The following is a 14,935-nucleotide window of genomic DNA, read 5'->3' on the forward strand; positions in this document are numbered from 1 at the left end:
CACATAGTAGGTCCATCCCTTCTGCCCTCCCCTCCTGGATCATCAGCATGAAACTTTCTATGCTCGGCCATCCTATTTCATAAAAGCCCAATATGCTAAGTGTCTGGTCGTTTGGTCAGCCATTCAACCAAAGTGTAATATGAAAATGATATGCTAAGGCTGCTCAACCGCTTGCTATGACGTGCACTGACCACCAGGGGGCAGACAGTTGACCGGTAGGTTAGCTTGCTGCTGAGGTCTGGCGGATCAGGACTGAGCAAGATGAGCCAGACATGCCCTGGAGACCTCCCACGGTCCCTCCCCGGCTGGCCAACCTCCCATGTCCCTCCCCAGCCCCGATTGTGCACTGGTAGGGTCCCTTGGCCTGGCCTGTGCCCTCTCACAATCCGGGAGCCCTCGGGGGATGTTGGAGAGCTGGTTTCAGCCCAATCCCGCAGGCCAGGCTGAGGGACCCCACTGGTGCACGAATTCGTGCACTGGGCCTCTAGTTTCATATAAACATAGATGCTCCACATAAACCCGGCAATCCCACGCCTAGGTATTGCCCCAGGGGAATAAAACACTTAGGTTCATCCTAAAACCGAAACGCAAATGTTTACGGTGGCTTTAGTCATCATCACCAAAAAATGAAAACACTCCAAATGCCCTTCAACAGGGGAAGGGGTAAACAAAGTGTGGCACACCGTAGCCTGGGATACACACAGTATGGAGGGATCTCAAATGCCTTATGACAGTGATGGCGAACCTTTTGAGTTCGGCATGTCAGCATTTCAAAAAACCCTAACTTAACTCTGGTGCCGTGTCACATATAGAAATTTTTTGATATTTGCAACCATAGTAAAACAAAGACTTATGTTTTTGGTATTTATTTTATATATTTAAATACCATTTAACCAAGAAAAATCAACCAAAAAAATGAATTCACGTGTCACCTCTGACACGCGTGTCATAGGTTCGCCATCACTGCCTTAGGAGGAGTAAAGGAAGCCAGACTCGGAGGCTTCACACTGTGATTCCATTTAACTGCCACCCTGGAAAAGACAGCACTGAATGCACAGGGAGCATCAGTGCTTGCTAAGCACAGGGTGTGAGAGGGATGGACCACAAAGGGCAGCAGGAGGGACTCTGGGGTGTCAATGAAACCTTTCTGTATCTTGATTATGGTGGCGGCCACAAAACTGTGTTTGTCTAACTCATAGAACTGTACACGAGAAGGGTGAATTCCCGCGGCCGGCGTGGCTCCGTGGCTGAGCATCAACCTATGAACCAGGAGATCACAGTTCAATTTCCAGTCAGGGCATATGCCTGAGTTGCGGGCTCGATCCCCAGGGTGGGGTGTGCAGGAGGCAGCCGATCAGTGATTCTCTCTCATCATTGATGTTTCTCTCTCTCCCTCTGCCTTCCTCTCTGAGATCAATAAAAAATATGTATTTTTTTAAAAAGGTGAATTCTACTGTTTTGTAAATGTGTGTGTGTGTTATAATGCTGGGAGGGTGGTGTCTTAGCTCAGGTTGCTATAGCAAAATACCATAGACTGAATAGCTTAAACAATAGACATTTATTTTTCATGGTTCTGGAGACTGGATGCCCAAGATCCAGGTGCCGGCAGGTTTGGTGTCTGGTGAGAGCCAGCTTCCTGGCTCGGAGGAGGCAGCCTTTTGGCTGTGTCCTCACCTGGCCTTACCTGGGTGATCTCTCTCTCTCTCTTCTTCTAAGGGCACGAATCCCATCGTTGCTGTCTTACTCTGGTGCCCGAATCTAAACCTAGTCACCTCCCAAAGATCCCGCCTCCTAATACCATTACACTGGGGGCGGGAACTTCGACACAGGACTCTGTGGGTTCAGCCTGGCTCCTACCATAGCTTCCTCCGTCTGGGAAGGGAGGCCCAGATGCTCAAAGTAAAAGAACCACCTGGAATAGTGGCTAAGATTTGCAAAGCCCTCTATAGCTCACAGAGCAGCTTATCTCATAGTGACCCTTGGGGAAAGGGAGGGGGTCTACAACATAATTTTTATTTAAATAATTTAAAAATAATATTTATTAAAAAAACATGTCCTTCTAAGAATAATACTTACTTGCTAAACAAAAATTCAGAAATCTAGATTAACAGAAAAATTTCAAACCATTAAATTACCCTTGCCATCCACAACTACTGATAATATCTATGATGCTGTTCAGACGTTATGTATTTTGTAAACAAACATATCTCTTTTTTACAAAAATGAGATCTTACTGCTATATGGTTCTATGATCTAATTTTAATGATCTTTATTTTAAAAAATTGATTTTAGAGAGAGAAAGGGAGAGAGAGAGAGGGAGAGAAACATTGACATGTTGCCTCCCATATGCACCCTCACCGGGGATCAAACCTACATCCTGGTTATGTGCCCTGACCAGTAATCGAACCTGCCTTTTAGTGTACAGGATGATGCTCCAACCAACTGAGCCACCTGGGCTGGTGACCTAATTTTTAAAATTTTTTTATATGATGAACAATTTTTCACATCACCACTATTCTTATAAACTATAATTTTTCATGGCTGAGGAATAATCCAGTACATGGAGGACCCATCATTTATATAAACAACCCTCCACTGACGGACACATAGTTGGTTTCTACTTTTATTGCTATTATAAAAAAAACAAGTGTTGAAACTGACTCCTTACATACCCACGTTTCCCCGGGATACACTCCTGGTGTTGAAACTGCTGTGTTTTTTGCAGCTTTTGAAGTGCATCTGCAGACAGTCCAATCTGCACTCCTACCATAAGCTCGTGGGAGCACCTCCCAACATCAGCTTTCTTTTTTAACTTAAAATTTTAAAACTTTCCCAAACATTTAAACCATCATACATGGAAGACGGTACTGTTTTAATGGGCATTTTTTTTACTACGATGAGGTTGAATACGGTTGCTCCCCGCCCCCTCCGCCCATGTGCTCATTGGTCAACAGCATTCCTTCTTGACCCCATTTCTCGACACGGGCCTCCAGCCTTTCCTTTTCCTGATTGGAAAGCTCGTGCATGTGTTTAGAAATCGGGCCCTCGTCTGCCAGGTGTTAAAAATACTGCTCCAATGTATCATTTGCTGCATCTAAGTTTTTACACGTCCCAGTCACTTTCAAGAATTTCTTTTATGATTTTACTATCGTGCTCTAAAGGCCCCTTCCCTAAAGGGGTGCTGGTGTCTTCCCAGCGGAGAAACCTCCCAGAGGCCACTTGGCCCGAGTGACCACAGTCAGCACCCCCCAAAAGTCATACTGACGTCACGTCTATCGGGACACGATGCTGCAAGGACCTCACTCTTTCCTAAAACCCCAAACCCCGTGGGGTCCAATCATGAGAAGACACCAGGCAAACCCAAACTGGGGGGCATTCTACAACCCCCCGACCAGCCCTCTTCAGAGCCCTCAAGGTCAAGAAAGCCAAGGAAAGACGGAGAAACGGTGACGGGCCAGCAGAGCCGAAGGAGGTGTGATGGCTGAAGGCGATGTGGCGACGTGGATCGGACCCGGAGCAGGAACACGGCAGCGGGGAGACGGCGGAATCCAAACGAAGTCTGTTGTTTCCTGGGCAGCGATGTGAATTTCTTTCCTGCTACTTCTTTTCATCTTGGAACGCTCACTGTCTCCTGTACTTCCTTTGATTATCATCATAGCCTTTGCTCAAGACACATAGCAACGATGGCAGATTTCTTTACAAAGCTTAGTATTAAATATTAAATATCTTTCTCCGTTTCAATTTTGCATGACTCTGCCAAGGAAAAGAAATTTAAAGCTCAAGTTATCTGAAGCCTGGACGCTTCCATGAGGAACCGGCTACATCTAAGCCGGCGACTGTTCCCGCTGCCGTCAGCAGAGCCAGGCCCCAGAGCGACGGGACCGGGTGCAGTCGCCTCTGAAAAGCGAGCTACAGAACAGATGGCCTTGGCTAAGCCAGGCTACAGGGTCAGGATGGGGGCGAGGGCGGGGCATTTTCTTCCAGAATTTCCCAGGAGTCCCAGTCCATCGTTTTTTCCCAGAATGGTTTGATGCGGGGTGAAATCTCAACCTGAGCTTCCAGGTGCTCTGTGCCGAGGGGACAGGGTTGCCTTGAGGGGCTGCCGAGGAGGGGCATGGCCAAGCAGACCCCCTTCCTCAAGAGAGACATGGAAGGCTTACCCCCCGCCCCTGGAGGAGGGTGGGCTGCAGCCTGGCTGGCATCGAATGCTCCAGGAGATTTCTTCGAGAAACAGACAACTCAGAGGCTTCCTCTCACTTCAGCGAGGAAGTTACTTTTGAAAGCACTTGGGAAGTTCCCATTCCGGCCTCGGCCTCGGGTGGGAGGCCCAGGGAAGGGAGTGGCCAGGACTGGCGCCTCCCAGCCGTAGCGGAATTCCTGAAGGTCAGGGACCCAGCAGATGTGGACAAAGGCTGCTGCCACCACCGTGATATGAAAAATCTGATGCGACTGGAGCCATGTGTCAAACGTGCCAGGACAGATGCGCTCGGGAGCCAGCTCCGGGATCTACGTCACAGCCAGGAGGCAGAGCCGCCCACCGGGCCCTCGGCGGTGGCCTTGACCGTGCCCTCGAGATAGTGAAGTACATGGTGGGCGTCCTGCTCTTGCCGGCCGGTGTTCAGGAGTGGCACACCGGCCCCCCTGTGCCACATGAGGGCGGAGATGCCCGGGACACAGACGACGGAGGGGTAGACGAGCTGTGACTGTGGGAGCAAAGGGGACAAAGCTCCCCCGATCCCTAGAGCAACCCCTGAATAACCCAGTTTGCAGAAAGTCGGAGAGACGTTCTCTGAGTGACAGGAGGCAGTGGGAGAGCCGAGAGAGGCGGAGGCAGAGCCCTGCGCCCAGGGACCTCCCAGAAGCCACCTTCTCCTGCAGCGGGCCATGAAGTTCAGTTAGCCTGAGGTCAGTCAAGACTCCCAGGAAAATAGCACAGAACCAAGCAGATGGGCCTGGATGCTTCGCTCTCTGCATGGATGCAAGGGTGCTCCTGAGCGGCCCGCGAGGGGGCCTGGGCCGGCCATGGCCGCGCAGAGGTGGTCGCTGGCCTTCAGCCAGTCGGGGAGCACGTCCTAGGGGATGGCCCTCCAGCGTCCCCCCACCCCCAGACCTTATTCACGAACCCCTCCGTCTTTTCCCTGGCACGGTGGCCTGCGGGGAAGTGTCGGGGCTGGCACCCACGCCTGCTCCTCCTGGGGCACTGGGCATGCTCCCTCTTCAGCTTGGTTGGCTTGGCACTGCCCTGTTTGCCCTCCTCTTCGGGCAGGGGTCCCGCTTCAGCCAGCTGCACTGGGCCCGTTCCCTGTTCCCTGCGGGAGCCCCGTGCCCTGTGCCTCCACATGTCCTTGGTGTTTTACATACTCACGCTGTAGCCCTACTTTTGCCCGCCCCTGTACGGATCTGGTGACGCGGTGCATACCCACCCACACATAACGAGGCGACAGTTTTACTAGGGTCCTCCTCTCACCACGGAAAATGCACGCTGTTTCCAGGTCTACTTTCTTCTATTCCCCTTTTGGAAAGCCAGGGAAGACCACTTAACTGATTAAAAAACTCACTAAGATGCCGGGCCGGCGTGGCTCAGTGGCTGAGCGACGACCTATGAACCTGCAGGTCAGGGTTCGATTCCCAGTCGGGGCACATGCCTAGGTTGTGGGCTCCATCCCCAGTTAGGGGCGTGCAGGAGGCAGCTGATCAATGATTCTCTCTCATCATTGATGTTTCTATCTCTCCCTCTTTGAAATCAATAAAAATATATTTTTTTAAAAAACACCACTCACTAATAAGTCACTGCCTGCAGTCTGTAAACATTAGGGTAGGGCAGTGGTCAGCAAACCACGGCTCTCGAGCCACATGCGGTTCTTTGGCCCCTTTGTGGTTCTTCCACAAAATACCGGCTCGTCCACAAAATACCGACTTCTGTGCATGGGCCACGAAGTTTCGATTGCACTGTACGTGCGCGCCCGCAGGTGGTATTTTGTGGAAGAGCCACACTCATGGGGCCCAAGAGCCACATGTGGCTTGCGAGCCACGGTTCGCCGACCACGGGCCTAGGGAACCTCCAAGATCGCTTCTACTATCAACAATTTACACGGCATCAACAAAGCTGGGATCCCGGGAGGGGACGAGAGATGCCAGGAGGTCCTGTCCCCAAGGTGGAGTAACAGGCCTCATCACCAGAATAGGAAGCAAATTCTCAGCACACCTTTGCCATGGACACACCTGCTCTCTCGGCGGGAGGGTTTGGAGATGAGCAAGTCACGTGCTGATCTTTCCAGGGAGACACCCCAGTGCTAGTCCTGGGACCTGGGGCGAGGAATGAAGACATGCAGCTGCGTTAACACCAACAGAGCAGACACTCAGACGGCACGCAGCCTGCTCCCTCCGTCCCTATGATCTTTGGGTCACATCCATCCCACCCCAAAGGCTGACCTCCTCCAAGTCAAAGAGGCTCACTGAGAACTGGTTTTGCTTTAGATCTCATAAAAATAGTCTTTTTTCGAGAACCCATGGCTACACAGAGGCGTGGCCTCCTAGAGTCCACGGAGGTGAATCATTTGCATAGCTTTACAGGGTTTTGGCCCTGGGAGTGTTAGAGGGAGCCAACATGGAAGGCGGCCTCCTGAGGACCTGCCAGCCACCCGAGGAGGGAAGCGTGCGGGACCAGCAGGTTAGATCCAGGGCGAGGAACCGTCACTCGGGGAAATATACCTGCGATGAGGATGGATTGAAAACCAGGCTACGAAATGGCAGAGCCAGCAAGCACGCTAACAAACCCTCATTAAAACCCCGCAAATGAGCTGATGGTTTCCTCCCAAGGCTTCTGCACTGAACATGAGCTGCTTTTGAGACCTGGGGACAAAAACAACCTTGAAAGCCTGTCTGTCCAGAGGTGCATCGTAAAGAGCAGCAAATAAGTTTAGTGGCCAGCGTCCTCCCCGCAGTGGTGCCAGCGTGAACGGACAGCAGCTGACAAGGTCAAGACGCACGGGCTCTGACGTGCAGCCCTTTGCTCCCAGGGCCTCAGCCTTGACTCCTCTGGACGTGCCATGGTGGATGCCTCCAAAGTGCCTGGCAGTGTGGGGTGCGGGGGAGAAAGGGGCTCTGGGAGGCGGAGAATGCCCTGGGTGTTTGTTTTCTTTTTCCAAGAATCACCCTCAAAATCATGCAAAGAGGAATTGGGAAACTTGGGTTCCAATCCTGACTCTGATCTCGGGCAAGCCCCGGGCTTCGGTTTCCCTGCTCGTAAAAGCACCAGGTTGGACTTTCTGATGGTTAAGGTCCCTCTGGCTCCACTTTCCGAGCTAAAGGGACCAGCATTCAGGCTGAAAGACTTGTAATTCTGATAAATCTAGGGCAAGCGAGAATAAGGAGACTTTCGGCAGCTCAGACCAAGTAAACAAGGGTGGATAGGAGGCGGGCCACCCAGCAGTCCTGAGATGCCAGCTGGGGCTGGGGGGGGGGGGGGAGGAGTCGGAATTAGCCTGAGGCCTCCGCTGAGACCCTCCTAGAGGCCCCCTGGCTGTGTCTTGGGGGGGAGGCGGGCAGGGCAGTCTGGCCTGAATCAGGGAAAACCAAACAAGTGACCTGTTTCTTTGAGGAGCCAGAGCTCCCGGGGTCAGGGGGAGGGGGTGGGGGGGGCACACAGTGTGCCAAGGGCTCAATCCAGGAGAAGGGAGGAAAAGACATTGCTGGGTGAAGCTGGGCCACCTGTCCAGGCCGGGGAGGAGTAAGACCCTAGGAAGGGGCTGGCAAGACTGAGATGCTGAGACAGCCTGAGCTACATGGGGGCTCAAACAAGTCTCTGACCTGGATGCTGCCAGGCCTCCTGGGATCATGCAGAGAACCCTGGAGGGGGCAGGAGAGCGGGGTGCCTCCTTGGGCAAGTTTCTTTCCCTCCCTGAGTTCTGTGTGTCAAATGAGTGTGGTCCCCTCCACCCGAGACATCCCAGGGTGCCCCTGTGGCAGGTGAGAGGCGGTGCCTGTTCCACCACGAAGCCAAAAACACGGAGAAGGACACCCTTACCGCTGTCAGACTGCCAGGATGCCTCCAAGCTTCCGAGCAGACACCACAAAAGCGAAAGCAAAAGCCAGTAGCCAGAGCAGACCCTTCACCCTGTCCCCCATCAGAAGGCACTGAGTTTCTAGAACATTCCAGGCACTTGGGGAGAAAATTTTTCAGTCCCTCGAATTCCATGTAACTTGGTGCTGGGGAAGAGAAGCCCAGAGCCAGAGGCCCTCGCACTCCAGTCTCTTCCAGCCTGAGGGTTTTAGGGGGTTGTTGTCACCCCACGGAGGGAGGAGGGAGGGGAGGACATTTACCAGATCCTCAACCCAGTAAAACAGGAGCCCCTGGCGGATCCGGCTGCCCAGCGCGAGTGCCGACAGGAGGCAGGCCGCCGGCCCTGCCTTTCCTCACACACACACAGACTCCCGGACCTTGGGACTCCGGGAGCCAGAGCCAGAAAGGCACAGCTGGAGGGGACGGGGCCCTGCCAAGGTGCCAGGCCCTCGCCACCTCTCTGGTGGAAGCTGGGCTGGCAGTGCGGGCCTCACACCCAATCCACGAATCTGACCCTTGACCAGCGGTCACATGTTAAGACCACATGTTCCTCTCTGCCTCCTGGGCGGGGCTCCAATCCACGCCCCCTTTTTCACGCCCTCTGCCCCCAACCTGCAGGCCAGCCTGCTCTCCCCAGCAGCCTTCTCCAAACTTCCATCCAACAGCAGCCGGAATTGTCCTCCTAACGTAGCAAAAGGATCAAACGACTCCCCAGCTTAAGGGACGTGTCTTCCTTGTTCGGTGTCCGCAGAGCGCCCAGCACGCTGCCTGGTGGGCAGAGGCACACCTGCTGAGTGGTTCCCAGGTGTCTACATGATGCCGTCTCACCTGTGTGACCGCCGCCCACCCAGTCCAGCTCACTCCGAGCCCTCCACTCCCTCTACTTTCCCCTCCCTCACTCTCTGAGCACCCACACCAGCACACGTGGCCTCCATACCTCCCTGCCTTTGCTGACGCCGTTCCATCTGCTCAGACACCCTTCCTCTCTGTCACCCTGAGTGGCTCTAATTCACTGTTGGATGTTCAAACATTCTTCTTGTAGCAGGACCTCTGGTCAGGCCCCCGCCCGGGTTATTTTCTTTCTTCTGTTCTCCCCTAAGCCCTGTGACCGAACTTCCTAGAGGAGTGGCTGTGTGCGAGGCATGAGCGACCCGTCCTGCTTTTCATCCCCTTTTACAGGTGAAGAAACCAAGGCTCAGAGAGGCCACGTGACTATCACTGGGGGTCACAGAGAAACTCCTGGGAGGGGTGGGGCCTGACTAGATCGCCACCTCTCTGGGACCCTTGTCATTGACTACTCACCAGGCTGGGCCCTGAGACAAGCCCAGGAAACCCTAATGATGGAACCACTGTCAGCTCAGGACATGGTGAGGAACAGATGCACCGCCAGTCTCCTCCCCTTCCTGCTCTCCAGCCTGTACCTCTGGCAAGCTGTAGGGAGAGGCATCTGGAGGGGAAGGGGCTCCCTCCCAATGCCCTGCGGCCCCATCAACTTGGGTTGGGATCTTTCGTGACAAGTCTCCAAAGTGTCAAGGTGGTTCCGGGGCCCCAGAGCCTTTCACTAGCGCCCCTCCTACCCCCCTCGCCCCAGCTGCTAGGGAGGGACCTGGCCCAGGTCACGCAGGCTCTTCCGTGCCCTGCACGGGTGCCCCAAGGCTGACTGGGGCAGGGAGTGCCGGGCGGGGCTGGGGAACATATGGACGCCTAGGCTTCCCGGGCCCCAGCCCTTGGTTAGGAAAGATTTCTTTCTGAAAGCGACCATCCCTCTTAGACTCGGCATATACCTCCCTTCCGGCGCAGACTGTAGCTGGATGTGGGTCCCAGTAACTGCTATGTGCTAGGCACCAGCTCCCCCGCCCCCCCCCAGCATCGCCTGTTACAGCGGTTCACAGGGAGAAACTCGGTCACCCCACCTTGCTCACGATTCCTCGCCCTGTTGCTTCTAATACGTAACACGCACATCCACACCCTCCAATCGAAATCCCTAAAAAGCCTCGATTTCTAGAAAGGAGTAAGTGATGGGGGGGAGGAGGACCTTGCAGGCAGCGCCGGGGTGGGTTCAGGGGGCCTACCGGGAAATTCCCCAAATTCTGCACCAGGGGAAGGCGCCTCTTTGTCCTCCAGGCCAAGGGTTCAAACCCCGCCGGCGGCTGGCACCTGCCCCGCCCGAGGCGCCCCGGAGGCCGCCGCCTTCCCCGGCCGAGGCCCCAGCACGGAGCCCGGGGGGGCGGGGTGCCCGCGCTGGAAGGGCGCTGCCCGGGCGGCTGCGGGTACGAAGTTCTTCCGGCGCCAGACCCGGGGCTGAAAGCTCTCGGACAGACGCACAGACAGACCCCGGCAGCCCTGGCTCCCTCCCCGGGGAGCCCGCGGTCCCTCCGGGGCGCGGCGGCGCAGACTCACCGGGGCGGCGGGTCCCGCTCGGTCTCCGCCGGGCGGCGGGGGCGGGGGCTCCACGGGCTGCCTCCTCCGGGCGCCGGGATCGCGGGGCGGGGGCCTCCGGGGGTCGGGGAGACCGCGCACCGCCCGCTCGGGACCGGGATGCAGACGCAGGAAGCGCGGCCCCGGAGCGCGGCGCGCGGGAGGCGGGGCGGCGGACGCAGAGGGCGGGGCCACCGGAGTCGCTCCCGCCCCGAGGCGCCGCCCACCGGGGACCCTCCCCCCGGGCCCGCCGCGCCACCCCCCGGCCCCGGGCGGGGACCCCGGCTGCGAGGGCGACACCCCCTCCCCGGCGGCTGCGGGAGCGCTGGGGTCGCAGGACGCCGGGCCCAAGTCCTCTCCCCGCCCCGCCGCGGCGAGCGAGGAGGGGAGAGGGGACGAACCCCCAAGATGTGGGGGTGCAGTGGGGAAGGGAGGTCGGGGCCGGGAGCCGGGGTATTTGTGGGTTAATAGCGATGGGAGACGCCCCACCTCTGGATCCCCCCTGGGCGCGGGCGCTCGGACCCCGCAGCGCCGGTACCTGGTCTCGCGCTCACCTGGCCGCCCCGCGCCGGCTCTTCCCGGGGGGCTGGGGGGTTGGGGTGCTCGGCTGCTCCCTCTCACCCTCCGGCAGCGGGATCAGGGCTGGCAGCGCTGGGGCCCGCGCCTGCGAGGTGACTGAGGGCGGAGGTTTGGGAAGCGAGTTTTTAAACGGCGAGTCCGCTCACGCCTCCCCTCCGGCTCCCCACCCCGTCCCAGGTGTCCCAGCGCCTTCGGGGTCCACGCCGGCGCCTCCGCCCGGACGGAGCCGGTTTGGCGTGCGGGTCCCGCGCGCGGGGTCGGGGCGCTCAGGCCCCGGAGCCTCCGGTGCTGGGGGGCCATCCCCAACTTCGCAGGGAACTTTCCCAGGAAAGCGCAGGCGCTGCCCCCCCCCCCCCCCGCGCCGCTGCCCGAGGCCGGTCCCCGGGAGGGCGAACCCCGCTGGGCGAGGGCGCTCTCACCTGCAGCTCGGGCTCCGCCCGGCCTGGAGGTTTGCCCGGGAGCCGCGCCGGCCTGGCGTCCGACCTGGGTGGGTTGATCGCAGCCAAACCACCGAAAGCCGAGGCTCTAAACAGAAGGAGAAGGCAGCCCGCCTCCTCCCTCAACCTCAGGCTGAAATCCCGGGGAGATCAGGCCTGGGTCCCCTTCTCGGGTGCGTGTCCAAGCCTTTGAAGTTTAAGCCCTGAGAAAAATCCCACGGGCAGCCGGCCAGGTGTCAGAGGAGGCGCCTCCTACCGGGAAGCTCGCGTGTCCAGCACAGAAATGAGGCGCCTGGTGGGACTGCAACCGAGTTCCCCTCCAGACGGCTGCAGGCTGCATTCATGGGGACTCATGGTCTCCGGTGTGCGTGTGTGCGTGTGTGTGTGTGTATGCGTGTGTGTGTGTGTGTGTGTGCCTACAGTTACCACTGGTGGGTATTGCAGCCCCCCCCCCCCCACACACACACACATTGTTTCAACTCCACAGTCACGGGTCAGCAGAACCCTGGTGTGCACGCAAATTCAGGGCTGCCTTGTGCCGAGGCTGGGGAAGGCATTTGGGGAAACAGCAGGGAGTTCCCGTGAGCATAACATCACTGCTAGTCCTCCCATCCTCACTACGGACTGCTTTCCTTGCACCATCTCCTGGAACCCTTGTACCAACCCACGAGATGGTCAGCGCTTACACCCACTTTACAGAAGAGAAGGCAGAGGCTTCAAGCGGGGAGGCCTTCTGCCCAATCACCCAGCTGGGAAGTAGCAGGAGTTAGCCCCTGGTTGGGTGGCTCTAGACCAGTGGTTCTCAACCTTGGCTGCACATTAGAAGCACCTGGGAATCTTTTTTAAAATCCTGATTTCTGGGCCTCACCCTCCGGAAATTGTGTTTTTTATGGGGTGGGGCCACAACATTAGTAACCAAGAAACAGAATTTCCGGAGGGTGAGGCCCAGAAATCAGGATTTTAAAAAAAGATTCCCAGGTGATTCTAATGTGCAGCCAAGGTTGAGAACCACTGCTCTAGAAGCTGTTCTGGAATTTGTCCTTGTCAGTTGCACATGCTCTCTACTCTGGGACAAGGTCCCCCACCCCCACCCCCGCCCCCACTTCCCCGACTGCCAGTCAGGAAGTCGCCTTTGTCCCATCTCGGCACAGGGATGGGGTTCTCGCCAGTTCCACTCCCGCTCTCAAGGGCAGGGATTCCTGTGGCTACTTCATCGGCTCCCTGCAGGTGCTTCGTACATATTTGATGAGTGAACAAAAGCCCCCAGAATATTATGTTAGGGGTTGGGGAGCCCCTGTGTAAGCGGGTACCTGTGAGAACATGCTCCCGGATAAGATCTGTACATGTGCATCGCAAAGTTTAGACTGAATCTGGCAACCTGCCAGGCTGCAGAGCAGCGATGGGGATAGTCACGTAGCCCGCAGATAAGACTGGAATCTGGTTTCCATTTCACTCTGCGAGTCTGACTTCTGAGAGGCCCCGGCTGGGGATGATCGCTTCAGGCCCTGGCTCCAGCTCCCACCTGGAGGTGAAGAGCCTCAGTACTTTTCCGTGCCAGGATCCGGCTCCAGATTCGCCCGGCGCTGCTGCAAACCCAACGGGGCGGGTCCGTGGATCTCAGCAAACCATCTTCGGAGCGCTCTTTAGGCGGCTCACCCTGGCTAGCCTGGGGAGAGGCTGGCGAAATTCTCAGCCAAAGCTGAGCCACAGGCAAATCTGAGAAGGTGGGAGAGGAGACCTGTTTCTCTTTGTCATCTCCCCGCCCCCTCCTTTTACTACCCAAGCCACATACCAGCCTGCTGACACCCTGTAACTGTGTCCCCTGCACTGAGTGGAAAATAAATGGCAAGCAGCCAGCATCAAAATAAAAAACAAACAAAACAAAATAAAACCCCCCAAGATGTCCACATCCCAATCCCCAGAACCTGCAAATATGTTACTTTACATGGCAAAAGGGACTTTGCAGATATGATGAAGGTAAGGGTCTTGAGATGGGAGATCATCCTGAATTATCCTGCTGGACCTAATGTCCCCGAAGTGATTCTTATAAGAGGGAGGCAGGAGGGTTAGAGTCAGGGAAGAAAATGGGACAGGTGAAGCAGAGGTCAGAGTGATTCAGTGGCTGAGGGAGCTAGGAGCCGAGGAGTGTGGGAAGCTTCTAGAACAGGGGTGGGCAAACTTTTTGACTCGAGGGCCACAATGGGTTCTTAAACTGGACCGGAGGGCCAGAACAAAAGCATGGATGGAGTGTTTGTGTGAACTAATATAAATTCAAAGTAAACATCATTACATAAAAGGGTACGGTCTTTTATTTCAATAGTTTTATTCATTTCAAATGGGCCGGATCCGGCCCGCGGGCCATAGTTTGCCCAGGGCTGTTCTAGAAACTAGAGAAGGCCAGGAATGGATTCTCCCCTAGGCCCCCCAGGAGGAGCCCTCCCCGCTGACACCTTAATTTCAGTTTAGTGAGATCAGTTATGGACCTCTGACCTCTAGAAATATAAGATAATACATTTGTGTTGTTCTAAACCAGGACATTTTCGGTCATTTGTCACAGCAGCGACAGGAAACTAATACGTCCTGCAAACTCAGCCATGTAGGAAGGTGTTTATTTCACCTGCCTTTTTAGCTAACCGTTCACCATGATGCTCTTCTCACAAGTGGCACCACGTTCTGTGGATTTAGGAAGAAGGCAGGATTTTATCAGCTCTGTCTTGGGGTTCTGAGTCTTCTGCCACTTATGAGCTGTGTGACCTTGGGCAGATGTCTCCTCCTCTCTGAACCTCATTCCTCATCTGCCAAACAGGGATGCTAATGATGCCTACTTCGAAGGATCAATATGAGGATTGGGTGAACCAGAATGTGACAAAGTGCCTTGTAAATAGCCCAGCGTGACCTGAATATGAGTCATTTGGGGCATTAGCTTCTCCAGTTCTGAAAGCCTGGATTCTAAGAAGAGACGATGCTGCTCTGATCATTTGCTCTGGCTAAGTGGGCAGGTGACTAATTCAAAATATTGAACTGTCGGCCCTGGCGGGGTACTTCGTTGGTTAGAGCACGGTCTGGTTAGAACATCGTCCCAATATGCCACAGTTGTGGGTTCAGGGCACATACAAGAATCAACCAATGAATGCATAAATAAATGGAATGACAAATCGATGTTTCTCTCTCTCTCAAATCAACAGATAAAAAAGAAGCTTATTTTCAAAAAAAATAAAATAAAATATTGAACTGTCTCTGGTCAGTGACAAGACACCAATCTGCCATGAAGTGAAGCTGGGAGAATCTACTTGCATGAATATATCTTCATGCAGAACTCACACATGTGCTCAAGAACACGTGTCCAAGGACTTTTCATTGCTGATTATCTATAACGGTGAAAAACTGTGATCAAACTAAATGCCACCGGTGGGAGAGATGCTAAATAAATCATGATGCA

At 55.4% G+C, this 14,935-nt stretch overlaps 1 protein-coding gene across 3 annotated transcripts in view; it reads right to left on the minus strand.

The window, feature by feature from the left end:
* Positions 1 to 11,570, minus strand: part of TMEM51 (transmembrane protein 51) — a 48,044-nt gene extending 36,474 nt beyond the window's left edge. The window contains exon 1 of one of the 3 annotated variants that reach the window (XM_081088093.1): positions 11,479 to 11,570. The gene's annotated coding sequence lies outside the window, so the exon portion shown is untranslated. Of the gene's footprint in view, positions 1 to 10,462; positions 10,640 to 11,034; positions 11,052 to 11,478 lie in introns of those variants that run through there. The other 2 variants (XM_081088094.1, XM_081088095.1) reach the window with 2 other exon arrangements.
* Positions 11,571 to 14,935: the final 3,365 nt, after the last annotated feature.

The sequence above is a fragment of the Myotis nattereri genome (genome assembly GCF_964212035.1).
Source record: "Myotis nattereri genome assembly, chromosome: 3".
NCBI lineage: Eukaryota > Metazoa > Chordata > Mammalia > Chiroptera > Vespertilionidae > Myotis > Myotis nattereri.